The following is a 12,569-nucleotide window of genomic DNA, read 5'->3' on the forward strand; positions in this document are numbered from 1 at the left end:
CTAGAGCCAGAGCCGGGAATCCCTGGCATTACAATGCTAATAATTCAATATACCCTGAAAAAAGTGGTGTAACTACAGCTTAGTCTGCAGGGTGAAATGAATCACGCTGCTCGTCGGAAATACGTTTGTGTCCGTGCGAAGAAAGCGGTTCCGAGCGGGAAGGGAGAGCAGGGCGCCCTGCCGCGGGGTTTGCACCGTCCTGCTCCAGAGCCCCCGTCCGGCACGGTCATTTCTGTACTTCGACACCATCTCTTCGGACATCTGGCACGTTCCACCTTTTGCTTTTCTAGCAGAGGAGTTTGTAAGTTAGATACTTTTTGTATTCTGTGTTTAAGCACTTTCTGAATTCTGTGGAAACGGTTCTGTTGACCTGCAGTAGTGGAAGTGAAGATTATTAACCCAACCTGCTTCTCCCCAAGGGCTACTGTGAGAATAATTTATAGGGCCTATGACATGGGTGATTGTATTCTTTTTTTTTTCCTCTGTACTCAGGTTCAGATTTAAAATAACGGTCAAGATTTGCTTGATACAATTCAGCAAACCTGTTAAATACATTTCAAAGCTCAAATGATTTTGGCTACAGGGGTCTTTTACCAATAAGTCTTAAATATTCAGTTTCTTCCTGGAGCTAAACCAAGAAGCGGCTCCTGCTGCCGCGTCGTGGGGGTCGTTGAGGCTCGAGGCTCCTCTGCGAGGCCGGGACCCCTCGTGGGGCAGCCCCTCGCGCGGGGCCCCGCGTTTCCACTCGAGAAGAAGGCGCGGAGCCGGAACCCCCGCAACGGCACCTGCGCGTACAAACCGGCGCCAGGGCTTAAAAAACAGCAGCCAATGCTGTGGTGGAGACTGGGATTTTTTTTTTTTTTGTCTTAAAATGTAATTTCACCCCGAATTAGGTGTTAACCTCCTTCTAATGAAAGCAACAGTTATCGGGTTCTAATAAATGAAGTTGTTTAAAGGTTGCGAGGCTGCTGGCGTTGCTTTCTGTTGATGCAGCACCCCGAGCCGGGGCGGCTTCGGCTCCTCCACGGCGGGCGAGTGAGTCCCCACGCGGGGAGGGGGTGGCCGGGCCGGCACCGGGTCCAGGAGACGCCACCGGTGCCACCGCATCCTCAACCAGGGACACGGGAGGCGGGAGAGGCCGAGCTGTCACGGACAGCAGCAGCTCCTACCTGGAAGGAACAGGAGGTTCTGGCACCGTTCAGCTAACTGTGAGAAGAGGCAAAAGCTCCCGCTTCCCTTTTCCGCTCGGGAAAGCACCGGCCGGAGAGCTCTGCACAACCCTTGCGTTGTTCTGCCTCGGGATTTGGGGCCAGCAGCCCCAGCGGGACCCGCTGTGATCTTCAGCGGCAGCTCCGTGCGCTTCCGAGCACCCCCATATAAATACACACACACACACATATATATATCTATGTATTTTTTTATTGCTACGGATTGTGGACATTTGCCAAGCAGCTTCACGCTGCTCCTGGCTCTCGGGCAGCGCATGCTGCACCTTTTTGAGGCTGGAGAAGCGATGAAAACGTGACTGCCTTCAATTACTTGAAAGTCACTGTGCTGGATCAAAATTAAATAAATGCGTGTTTTTCTAATGGAGCTCTCTGAAACACTAGCTCATTTTTAAAAAACATTAATTAAAAAATATTAATCACTGACCTGCCAATTGCCATGACTGTACCTAATATACTCAAAGGCCGGGTTCTATTCAGCATGACCAATATCAGCATTTAGGAGCGGGAATACGAATGACTCTTGATTTTATTTTTTTAATGCAGTTTTGAGCTCCCTGTGCCATTTTCGCGGAGCCAACCCCGGTTTCCATGGCAATTGCAGCACACCAACGTTGCCGCGTTCCGGAGACGCGGCTCCGTGCCACGTGCCCGCCTGGACGCGCAGCGGGACCGGCAACGCGGCTCAAACCCGTGTGCGAGGGGAGAGCCCAGCGGGAGCCTCCCGGGCCGGCCCTGCTGGGGGCTCCTTCATGCTCTGGAGGAAAGAAAGAAATCCCGGTCCAGCAAGTCCTGCCTCTTGCATATCGGGAAGCCAGAGCGGGATTCAGCTCATCCTTGTGCTAGGGCTCCTGATAATACAATAATGCATTTAAGGAGTAATGTCCTGACCAAGCAACCAGTGGGACCAGCTGCTCTTTCCACAGCTCTTCCCAAACGCACGCGTCTTAGTCCGAATCTAAACCCCCTCCTACCGGCTCGGGCAGGGCGCACGGAGTCACCACGTTCCGCGTTCCTGCCTGGCCAGAGGGGGCTCTGATGGCAACAGAAAGTCTCGGTGCTAAAATGATGGTTCAGAACTCCGGGAATACTGCTATTATCCCAAAGTTCCCAGCCCTCAGACTGTAGCACCACTTAAATAAAGCCAAGAGCGGCTGTAGGTGGTACCTGGTGCGGAGGTGACGGTGACAGCCGGGCCGGCCACGCGGAGGGCGTCGCTCCTCTGGGACAAGAGGCGCCCCCAGGTTTGGGTATTCACCAGAAAAACGGAGTGATGAAAAGGACAACGCAGAGCCCGGGCAGCAGGTCTGCTGAAAGCGCTTGCAAATGTGTTAGGAATTATCTGCACCCGCTTAAATCTGGTGATCTCTACCAATTTTGAATTAAAGAGCAGCACCGCACAGCTTCAAAGCACAGCAGAAATGGGAACTAATTCACAGGCACCGACTGCGTGAGGAAGTTTAGGAAAACACGGGTTTCCCAAACGCCTGGAGCCGCCATCCCAGCGGAGACGAGGAGGAATTTACAACCGTCCCCCTTCCTCGGGACTGCAAATGCAAAGCTGCAAAGGAACAAAACGCCTGTAACGTCTGCACAAATAACCAAACTGAGAAAAAACTCATTAGAAAGGCTGTACTTTAAAAGTACTCACAAGTCAATGCAAATTAATCTGTTGTGATGCCAAAAATATTTTGCCCAAGGTTAAGCTGAGAAAATACATATTCTTAAGTCATTTTTGATCAGCAAGTGATTGCAGGTCTTTGTTTTTATGCCCGGCCCTGCAGAGAAACCTGGCTTGAAGAGACATTACCATACAAATGGGATAGGAGCTTCCGGAGCTTGTGCAACCGCTCCTCCATTCCACAGCTCACACCGACCCGGCTGTTGGAAACACAGTAAATCCCGGTTTTGGTTTAAAATATAAGTACCTCGGAGACACGGGAAATTTGAATCTTGTAGAAATTTACATTATTGAGGAAAAAAAATAAAAGAATCATGAGGAATGGATGTAGGAATGTTCTCCGTAGCCCTTTCTTCGTCCCTAAGCTGGGTTCATCGTCCTGGGAAGCGGGAAGAGGGGCCGGGCCCTTCTCTGCCACCCCAGGGCGCGAGGCCAGCGCGGCCTCCCCTGCTCCCTGCAGCCTCCCGGGACCCCCCTGTCCCATCCGCGCGCCCGCTCCTCCGGGATCCCGCAGGAAAACGGCCCCTTCGCATCCCGCGCGCCGCAGGAAAAGCCGGATTTACTCCCAACTCACCTGGTATCCGTTTCCCAAAACTATTCCTCAGCAGCAACAATGAAGGTATTAATCAGTCCATTACTTAAGCTTGGACTGAGACATGGACTGAACTATCAGCTTTGCTTGCAAATCCTCAAAGAGGTCCAACTCCAACCGGGAATTTCTCACTGAAAAAAAATAATTCAGGTCCCATCCCTAGAATCTGTTGATTATTATCTCAGCCCTTATAGCAATGAGCCAAGGAAACTAATTAACAGCTGTCAAAACATTCTGCCATTCTCACAAGCAGGAGTAATATATGCACACCACATACTGCGCACTTCCTATCATATAGGGTTTTCTTTTATATAAATACATTTAATACCAGTATTTTAACTGCATTTTGGAGAACAGCTAGATCAAAATGTCGTTTTACTTGAGGAGAAGGAGGAGGAGGGATTGCGAGGTCCCTGGATCTCTGCTGTGTCTGACAACTCGGAGCCTCATCCCCATTCCAGAGGATCTCCCAACGCCAGGAATGGGGTGCTCCGTTGCCATCCCATTCCCGGGATGCGGGCAGCACTTTTTTCATGGTATGTTGGTGCTTTCCAGCAGCTTTGAGCACTGGGGAGGAAAGGGGCAGCACTGCAGTGAGTGGAACTTCCCAACGGACAGGACTTTGTGATGGATCCGGAGGAAGGGAAGGAGCAGGAGGAAGGTGGACGACCCCGAGCAGGGCAATCCCTTCCACGCAGCAGCCCCTCTGCGTGCAGGGGGCACCAGGAATTCCCCTCCATAGCCCAGGCACCAGCCCTTAAACCAGGAGCCTGTTCCCGTCAGGCACACGGACATCCCGGCCTGGAGCCGCTTCTCCTTCCACCTGCACCTTCCTATTTACCTAACAAACAAGTTAGGTCTTTCGGGTAAGCAAGAGAAACAGCTACTTAGAAATGAGTAATTTGAAAACTTTAAACCCAAACAAGAACCGTTTTGTTTACACAACAACTCTCTCATTCTCAGGTCCCTTTGGCAAAGTAAACAGCAGTAACGCGTGCCTAGAGCAAGAGTGGAACCCACAAGTGAAAAAACATGTTGAAATACTGCCAGGAAATCAAGGAAAAGACCCCCAAGTTATCTAGGGAATAAAACCCTACATAAAATACGAAGAGTGACTTTTGAAATGATTTTTCACAGAAAATAACCTTTCAAGCATGTGCAACACTGCTACTAACTGCACAGTTTCTCTATAAACATGCACCTAGAACATCTCGATCTGACACAATCCCTGAAATGCACCATCCGAAAAATAAACATATAAAAAAACCTGCTGCCAAACGACGCTCACGTTTCCTGCGAACTCGGGATGCGCTCCGCATCACTCCGTGGTTTTGTATTTTACACACGCACTATAACACAGCACGCATTATGCACACACAGTGTAATACTCTTTTCCTGGTTAAAAACGCTCCTGTGGGAGCGGTGGGAGCGCACGGACGCTCGACCCTTTGCTCCGCGGCACAACAACCGGCTCCAGGCCGGCTCCCGGCTCACGCGGGGCAGCGTTCGCGGCTCCTCTGCCCCGTCCTTCCTTGCACCCTGGGGCCAGGACGCTCCTGCACAGGACGTATTGAAGCAGCCTGGAGTCCAAAGCGCAGTCCACATTCCCACCTAGGCTGGGCTGAACCCCGAGTCAGACGTTTTAACCTCTTTTCTAATGGCTTCTGGCTCTCTTCATAAGCGCACTTGAAATTTTGGTATCCATACAAATATCTGTTTGCTTGGAACCTTGGCAGTCACTTCCTCTGGCAATTAGTTTCACTTTAATCGCATACTGTTTGAAAAAGCATTTCCACCTACCGTTTTTCAAACCTCCCTCTTTCGAAGCAGCACTGAACGTCCTCTTAGCCCTGTATTATGAGGCATGGCGAAGTCATCTTGCAGTACAAGTTCCTAACGAACCGCCAAACGATCCTAAGGACGTTTTAACATGCCCGAGCTAACTTTTTTTCCACAGCCGGTCATATAAAAAGCCATTCAGCTATTATGCATACTGTTTTCAGAAATATCTTAGTGCACTAAAGGAATAAAGCAGCCCGTCCTGACCCAGGGCTACGCTGCTGACACTCCCCTGTTTATTATCATCTAACTTAAGAAACTGGGGCAAAATTTAACGTTTAAGTTTTCTGCTGAAAATGCTATAGCCCCATGGCTCTGACACAAACCAGGGCAGCAGACGTGGCTCAGCGTAAGGAGCCAGTTGTTCCCGCTGTGCCTTTTCTAACAGGGTCAAATCTGGTGTAAGAGGGAGAAAGGGAGAAGGGGGTATCGGGAGGCGGCAAACACGCGACACCCGCGTGGGCTTCACCCGCTTCTGCGAGGGAAAGGGGGGCAGGTGAAAGCGACTTGCGCGGAGACGTGTCCTCGTCTGGGATGCACCGAGAAGCGGCGTTAATGCCACAAAACGCGTTAGCGCCACAAAACGCGTTAGCGCCACAAAACGAGGCCTTTGGAAGACCTGCGGCCGCTGCGAGGCCGCCAAGGGAAGGCAGCGCCGCACGGGCCCGCGAGGCCGCGGAAACCCAACAAAATAACCCGGGAATGGGCGCGGAGCCGCGCGCGGGCGCCCGCACGGCCCGGCCGGGCGCCAGGAGCGGCGCAAACCGCGGCCGGGCCCGGCGGCTCCGCGGCGGCGGCTCCGCGGCCCCTCGCAGGCCCCGCTCCCGGCCGGCCTCACCTCCGCGGGCGCCGCCGCCGCGGCCCGCGCCGCTTCCTCCCTCCTTCCCGGCCTGCCCCGGCGCCGCCGCCGCCGCCGCGGCCGGGCCCCCCGCCCCCGGGCGGGCTGCGCCTGCGCGGCGGCCCCTCTCCCCATCCGGGTCCCTGCGTGCGGTGTAGCAGGTCGGTAGGCGGGAAATGGCGACTGGCTGCTGAGCGGAGCGGAGCGCCGAGCCCCGCGGCGGCGGTGTAAACACAGCGGCGCCCGCCCGCCCGGCCCGGCGCGCCCCGGGGCCGCCCGCCCGGCACCGCGCAGGTAACGGCGGCGGCGCGGCCGGCGCGGGGTCCCGGCCGGGGATCAGGTGGGGAGCGGAGGCGCAGGGGGGCGGACGGTCCCCGCGGCCTCCGCCCGCCCGGGCTGTCAGCCCGCGCTGACACCCCCTCCAGGCCGCGGCCTGGCCCGGGGAGGGGGGCCCTCTCGTCCCGCCCGGCCCGGCCCGGCCCGGCTCGGCTCGGCCCGGCCCGCGGGGGGCGTAGCCGGGCGCGCGGCATCCGCGTCCCGCGGGCCTCGGCCGGGCCCGGGGGTGTCGCGGCGGGCGGCGGGGGCCGCGGGCGGCTCCTGGTGGCGGCGCCGCAGGTGCGGGAGCCCCGTGCGGCCGCCGCGCTCCGGGGCGCGGGGCGGCAGCTTGTTGCGCGCCGCCCGCTCCGCGCTGCCTGTTGCTCCGCGGCGGAGCAGCCGCGAGCGGGGCATTCCCGGAGCTTCCCGCCGCCTTCCCGGGCTCCCGGCGTTCCCGAGGCTTCCCGCGCTTCGCCGCGTCCCGCTCCGGGAGGAGGATCCCCGGCTATCCCTATCCATCCCCATTAGCGCTGCCCTGGGCACCTCGCAGCCCCCTTTGCCGTTTCTCCCTCCGCAAAGCGGGGATAACAGCACCCCCGAGAGCTGTTAGCAGGAGCAGTTAGCGCTTGTAGAGGGCTTAGAGGACCTAAGTGCCATTAATTAAGCCTCATGACACATTAAGGTAAGAGCGAGCGAGCCAGGTTTACACACGGATGAGCAGCGGCAGGAAGGGATTATGGTTGAGCTGGAGTAACGTGTTGGAGCGGCCACAGTAACAAAAAGCGAGTTGTGGCTGCTCCGCGCGGGCGGCACGAGCGGGTCGCCGCGGAGGAGGGTTCCGAGGGCCTCCGCGCGCGCTCCCGGGAGCTGCGAGGACGCTCGCGCCTTCGAGTGCTCCGGCCGTTTTCGTAACAAGATATATGTTCTAGGATGCAGGCCAAGCCCAGACTTAAATTCCAGAAGACATCCTCCACTTTCCCCCTGAAAACAGTGCGGAACGTAGTTGAGACTTGATCCTGTTCCAGGACATGCTGGAGCCGACATTCCTGTTTCATCCCAGAGTTGTTTCCTTAAGAGTTGCCCCTTGTCATCCCATCCCGCAGACTTAGTGGTGCAGTTGGATCATTTTTTCTAGGTATGTAAGCATTCCAAAAATGTTGTAGCTGTACGTGTGCTTTCGGAATCGAAAGGTGACTTTCCCTTTTCCTACCGTGCTCTGCGTGTTGATAACATCTTCCCACTGTGTTGCTTTTCCAGCACACCGACAAGCCACCGCTGAGGCTCAAGAGCCTTCCAAGTACTTAAGTACGTCGCATTCGTAAAGACTTAGGCTCCGTCGAGCAAAACTCTTCCATACTGCATTGCCATTGATTTTTCTCGTGCTACTAGCATTGCCACTAACAAAACTGTATTGCCAAGATTTAAAAACTGTGTTTTTGGCGGTAGTTCTTTGTGCAGGTATTTCATTGCTATGGAGGAAACTTTTTCATAGGTGTAGGGAGAATAAAAACAAATGTGCAACTACACAAAAGTAGGAACCACTGAACTGTTGTGAGAAGCATCTTCAAGAAAAGAAAAAGCAGATTGCATCAAGTAGAAATGACATTTGGCATACAGTTAATGTTAGTGTGTGTTTATAGACCTGTGTGTTCTGACAGAAGCTTGAGACTTTTACCCATTAGGTGGCTGGAGGTTGCATTCGTTGCGCAGGGCTGCTGAAGTTGGTAACTAAAGGCACTGTAGTTGTAAGTCTGTGCAGGTGCCTTTTCCAGCTCCTGGGCCTGCGGGTCTCCGTGTGCCTGTGCTCCAGCGGGCTCTCCCCACGCAGCCGGTTGCTGTCGCTCTCCTTTTGCACTTTGCTAAGGTCGGGCTGCTGTCCCAGGCTTGCAAGCTCCTGGTTTCCCCCAACGCTCCCCGTATTCCATGCTGGCTCAGGACAGTCCCTCCCAGAGTGGTGTCCTTCTGATTCCTTACTGTGAATAGATAAGACAAGATGATTTTTACTAGCTCAGAGGCTAGAGCACGAATCTCAGATTCATTTGCTTGCTAGCAGCTGACGTTTCCACTAAAGGGTTGGCACCGATCTCATGTTTCAAGTGGAAGATTGTATTTATTGTATAGCAAAAGTTCATTTGATGTGTATATATCCCTATGAGGTATCCAGAAAATGCAAATATGCACCATAAAATTGCACGGCTGGTTGATGAGATTACTAATGGGTTTTGGTTTTAGGGTAGGCTGTGTCAGTTGGTCGTGATGCTGTAGAGAACCAGGGAGCTCCTTCGAGCTCCCTGCACGTGGACTTGCACAGTGCCAGGCCTGGCAGGGCTCTTCCAGCATGGATAATGTGCTGGAGTGAGTGGATCCCTGCGGATCCCTCCTGGGAAGAAACTCGCATACACCGAGATTCCTGGAAATCCAACCCAATCTAGCATGTTTATATCCTGAAGTGCCTAAATGATCACTATTTAGTTTTTAATGTGCATTCATAGACAAGGACATTTTCCATAGCATTTGAAAAATTAAGTCCAGAATTCACGTCTAAAGCAGGCAGTTTTGGAGGCTGCATAGCGGGTTCTCGCTGTTTTCTAAACAGATCCCTTTCAATGGTTACCTGTGAAAGAGAGTCTTGGTCAAAAGTGGAGGAGTTTTGTTGTGCTGTTGGTTAACCGAGTGGTTCAAGGCAGACGCTTTTGTCAGGATGTGTGCAGGATGTGTCCGGGTGCGCAGAGCGTTGCCTCTGCTCCCATCTCTGCCCCGCGCTGCCTGGTCATCATCCGAGCTATGTCCTTTAGGGCCCAAGTTTTGCTGTCCGAGAGTGTTTATGGTAATGCCGGGTTGGGAAGCAGCATCACATTTGTTATATCACTGTAGCTTTAAATATGGGTATAGGTTTCAATAAAAGGAGCTGCTAACTTCCAGTAGCTGGAAAATACACTACACAATGAACACAGTACTGACAGTGTGTGCTGTTAGCCACCACCAACATACAAGTGTATGAAGCCAAAGCTGCAAGATTTGGGGACATTTGCAATAGGTCTTACCTGGAAGAAGTTCTTCATGATATGTAATATGATATATATGTGTATTTAGTATGTATACCCACACAGGTTGCTGAAGAGGAATGCCGTCTGCAGTGCGAAGGCTCGGAGGGCAGCACTCTAGGGCACGTTAGCGTCCTTGAGGCCTCACGTGAAACACGGAGCTTGGCCTTATTTAGGCTAGGTTGAGTAGCTAGTTTAAGTTTATAGATGCACAAGGACTCGGCTCAGATGGAGCAGGTATTCCGGGCAGCTTGGCTGTACTGACTCGATGGGGACCGTGACGCCGCTTCCTTGTTGCTGTCCTGCCGGCTGTTTGACTCCTGCTGCGCGTGGGGCGGCGCTGGTTGGCGGGGCCAGGTAACTCGCTCGGGGAGCAGCCTGGAGCACGAGGACACGGGGAGCCCTCCGCCCACCCCTGCGGTTGTGCAGCCCCGTTCCCCCGTGGGGATAACCCACCCCGCAGCCCCCGTTGTGTGCCTGGCAGATAGTGCGGAGCCGCTGCTTGGACCATCCCGCGGGACAGGTCTCGTTAGTCTGGATAGAGCCTCCGCATCCGCTACCTGCGGTGTGGGGCTAAGGGTGCTGGAACAGTCTGATACAAATATATTTATTCCTTACCCCGTGCGGTGGGATTTTTGCCTCCCTGGATTTGCTCCTCTTCGCTTTACCCCTCACAGCTGGTATTTCCGAAGCAGTCACTGTTTCAGGGGAGCCTGGGCTGACTCGGGTTAACAGAACTGGCTCTGTGTTCTCCTTTGCGTTCTCTGTGTTTTCTAACACCCTTTTAAGTAGCCTTTCACGCTAGATAAGGCCACCCCCGCTGCATCTTCCCCTCCTTCCCGGGAGCTTCTTTCACTTTGCTGTCCTGGGGGAGCTCATTTACCTGAACCAGACTTCCCTTTATGTGAACTGATGGTTTGGGGCTGTGCTGTGCCACCCGATTCAGGTCCATGCCCTGCGAGGACGGTGAGGCCGGGAGGCAGAGCCGAGCTCCTCGGCACCCGCTGACCCGGGCGCTGCTGCCCTGGAAGCGCCTGCCACAAGGTGGGAATTAACTAAAGAGCAGTAGCAAAGGCTGGTTACGACTAGGAGTTATGTGAGCAGCAACTCTGCTGTTTTTATGCCTGTGGGAGAAAAGGATAATACTGCCTGAAATTTTAAGGCTTTCTGCAAGTGATTCACTGGAAGCTACGGAGATGATTTATAGCTAGAAGTATCTTTAAGAATGCTAATGGTGCTTACAGGCTTTGTGTGCACTACATTTGGATAGATGTGTTTGATTGAATTACCTCGCTCGGTTTATCTGACTCCTCCTCAAGCCCTTGTCAAGAGGGAGTAGTTGTAGTTTAATGATCAAAACCTGAGTGGAGGAGCCGGCTCATTTTGCTTATCAAGACAGAACTTAAAATAAGTAAACAAGAAATTAGTGGAATCTTAATACTTTAATCTATGTTCTTCAAGACTTGGAAGAAGCTCTGATGAGCTGAGCGTAGCCAAGGGGACGTCCTGAGACGCCCCTTGTTGCTGGACGTGGTTGCTCAGGGACTCGAGAGCTTCGCGGCACCCTAGGGGCCGGCGCCTGAGGGGCCTCTTGGAGAAACGGGCTGGAAAGCTGCGGGTTTGGGCGAAGCAGCATCGCACCGCGCTGCGCCTGGCTGTGCTGCTGTGCACTGTGTGTCTGGGCAGCGTTTGGTAAGGGCCAGCCTCCAAGATTAACAGTCAGTACAAAAATGCTGTAAAATCAATTAACATAACGGGGTTTCACGCTATCAGAGAGTTCAAGATGAGCCAATAAACTTCTATCCTCCTTGGTCCGTGCTTGCAAAGTTAAAAACTTCCCGCATGAGGATTGCGCTTGGCTCTTTCTCCTGCTACTGTATTTTCTATTCCCCTTCTTTGACTTTAGGTGCAGAGTGCCTGACTGTTCACGTGCTCTTGCGTGTTGTTGTGGGCAGTTCGAAAGGCTCTGCGCTTTCACTTGCACACAGCTGATACCTTGTCCAAATTGGTAAAGGGCTTCTTTTTGTTTGAAGGATTATTTTTAAACCAAGGGAACTCTCCTGGTCTGGGGTTGTGTTGGCTTGGTCGGACACGTCCTGTTTTCCAGAGCGTGGAGGCTCCTGTTCTGCCCGCAGTTGAAGTGGTTTTCCAGTCCGGATCCGTCCCGGGGAGCTCTGAGCAGGCCGGAGGCTGCTCTGTGCGGGGAGCAGGAGCACCGTGAACGGGGTGAGCACAGGATTTGCTTCCAAAGCCCAAAGCACATCCAGGCTCACACTGACGCAGATGCACCGCTAGACGTGATTTTGCCTTATGAGAAGGCAGAAAATGCTTCCGTTCCCAAACTTGTGTTAAAGTCCCTGTGAAAGGAGTGAGAAGCAGGTGGCGGCTGGGAGAGGAAGGGACAAACCTGGAGCAAGAAGTAACTTGCAGGGGGAAACAAGGGCCTTTCCGAGCCGTGGTTCAGCCAGCAGAGCAGCCTCGTGCGGGAGCCGCTGGGTCCAGCGTGGCCCAAGACGCTCCCGAGCCGCCGTGGCCACCAAGGGACGGGGACGGGGACGGGGCAGCGCTGGGACACGCGGGCAGCTCCGGCCCTTCAATGCAGGGTCACCGGGGCCGCCCTGGAGCTGCTCCGAGTGCGGGAGTGCTGGGCCACCCCGGGGGGTCTGGTGCAGGTCTGGCACCGCTATGGCACTGCCGTGGCACCACTATGGCACTGCCGTGGTACCGGTCCGGCACTGCTGCAGCCCGTGCGAGCAGCGAGCGCTCCGGCGCAGCCAAGGGGCCACGCGGATGCCCGGCAGACACGGACGCGTTCCCGCTCCGGAGCGCCGTGCGGAGAGGGGGTGTCTCTGGGCTGCAGCCCGGCCTCGTGGTCGTGCGCGTGCGGAGCGGGTTGCTGCATCTGCGAGGGCGGAGAGCAGGAGCGGTGCCAAGGGCATGGGAGAAGGTGCCTCCTTTCCGCGCGGACGCATGTCCGGGTATCGAGTGTGGTGAGGGAGCGCGAGGACAGCGCGGGGACAGCGCCCTGCCAGCG

This window comes from Tinamus guttatus, unplaced genomic scaffold, assembly GCF_059628265.1.
Source record: "Tinamus guttatus ecotype Peru unplaced genomic scaffold, ASM5962826v1 Tinamus_guttatus_pri_ptg000004l, whole genome shotgun sequence".
Lineage (NCBI taxonomy): Eukaryota > Metazoa > Chordata > Aves > Tinamiformes > Tinamidae > Tinamus > Tinamus guttatus.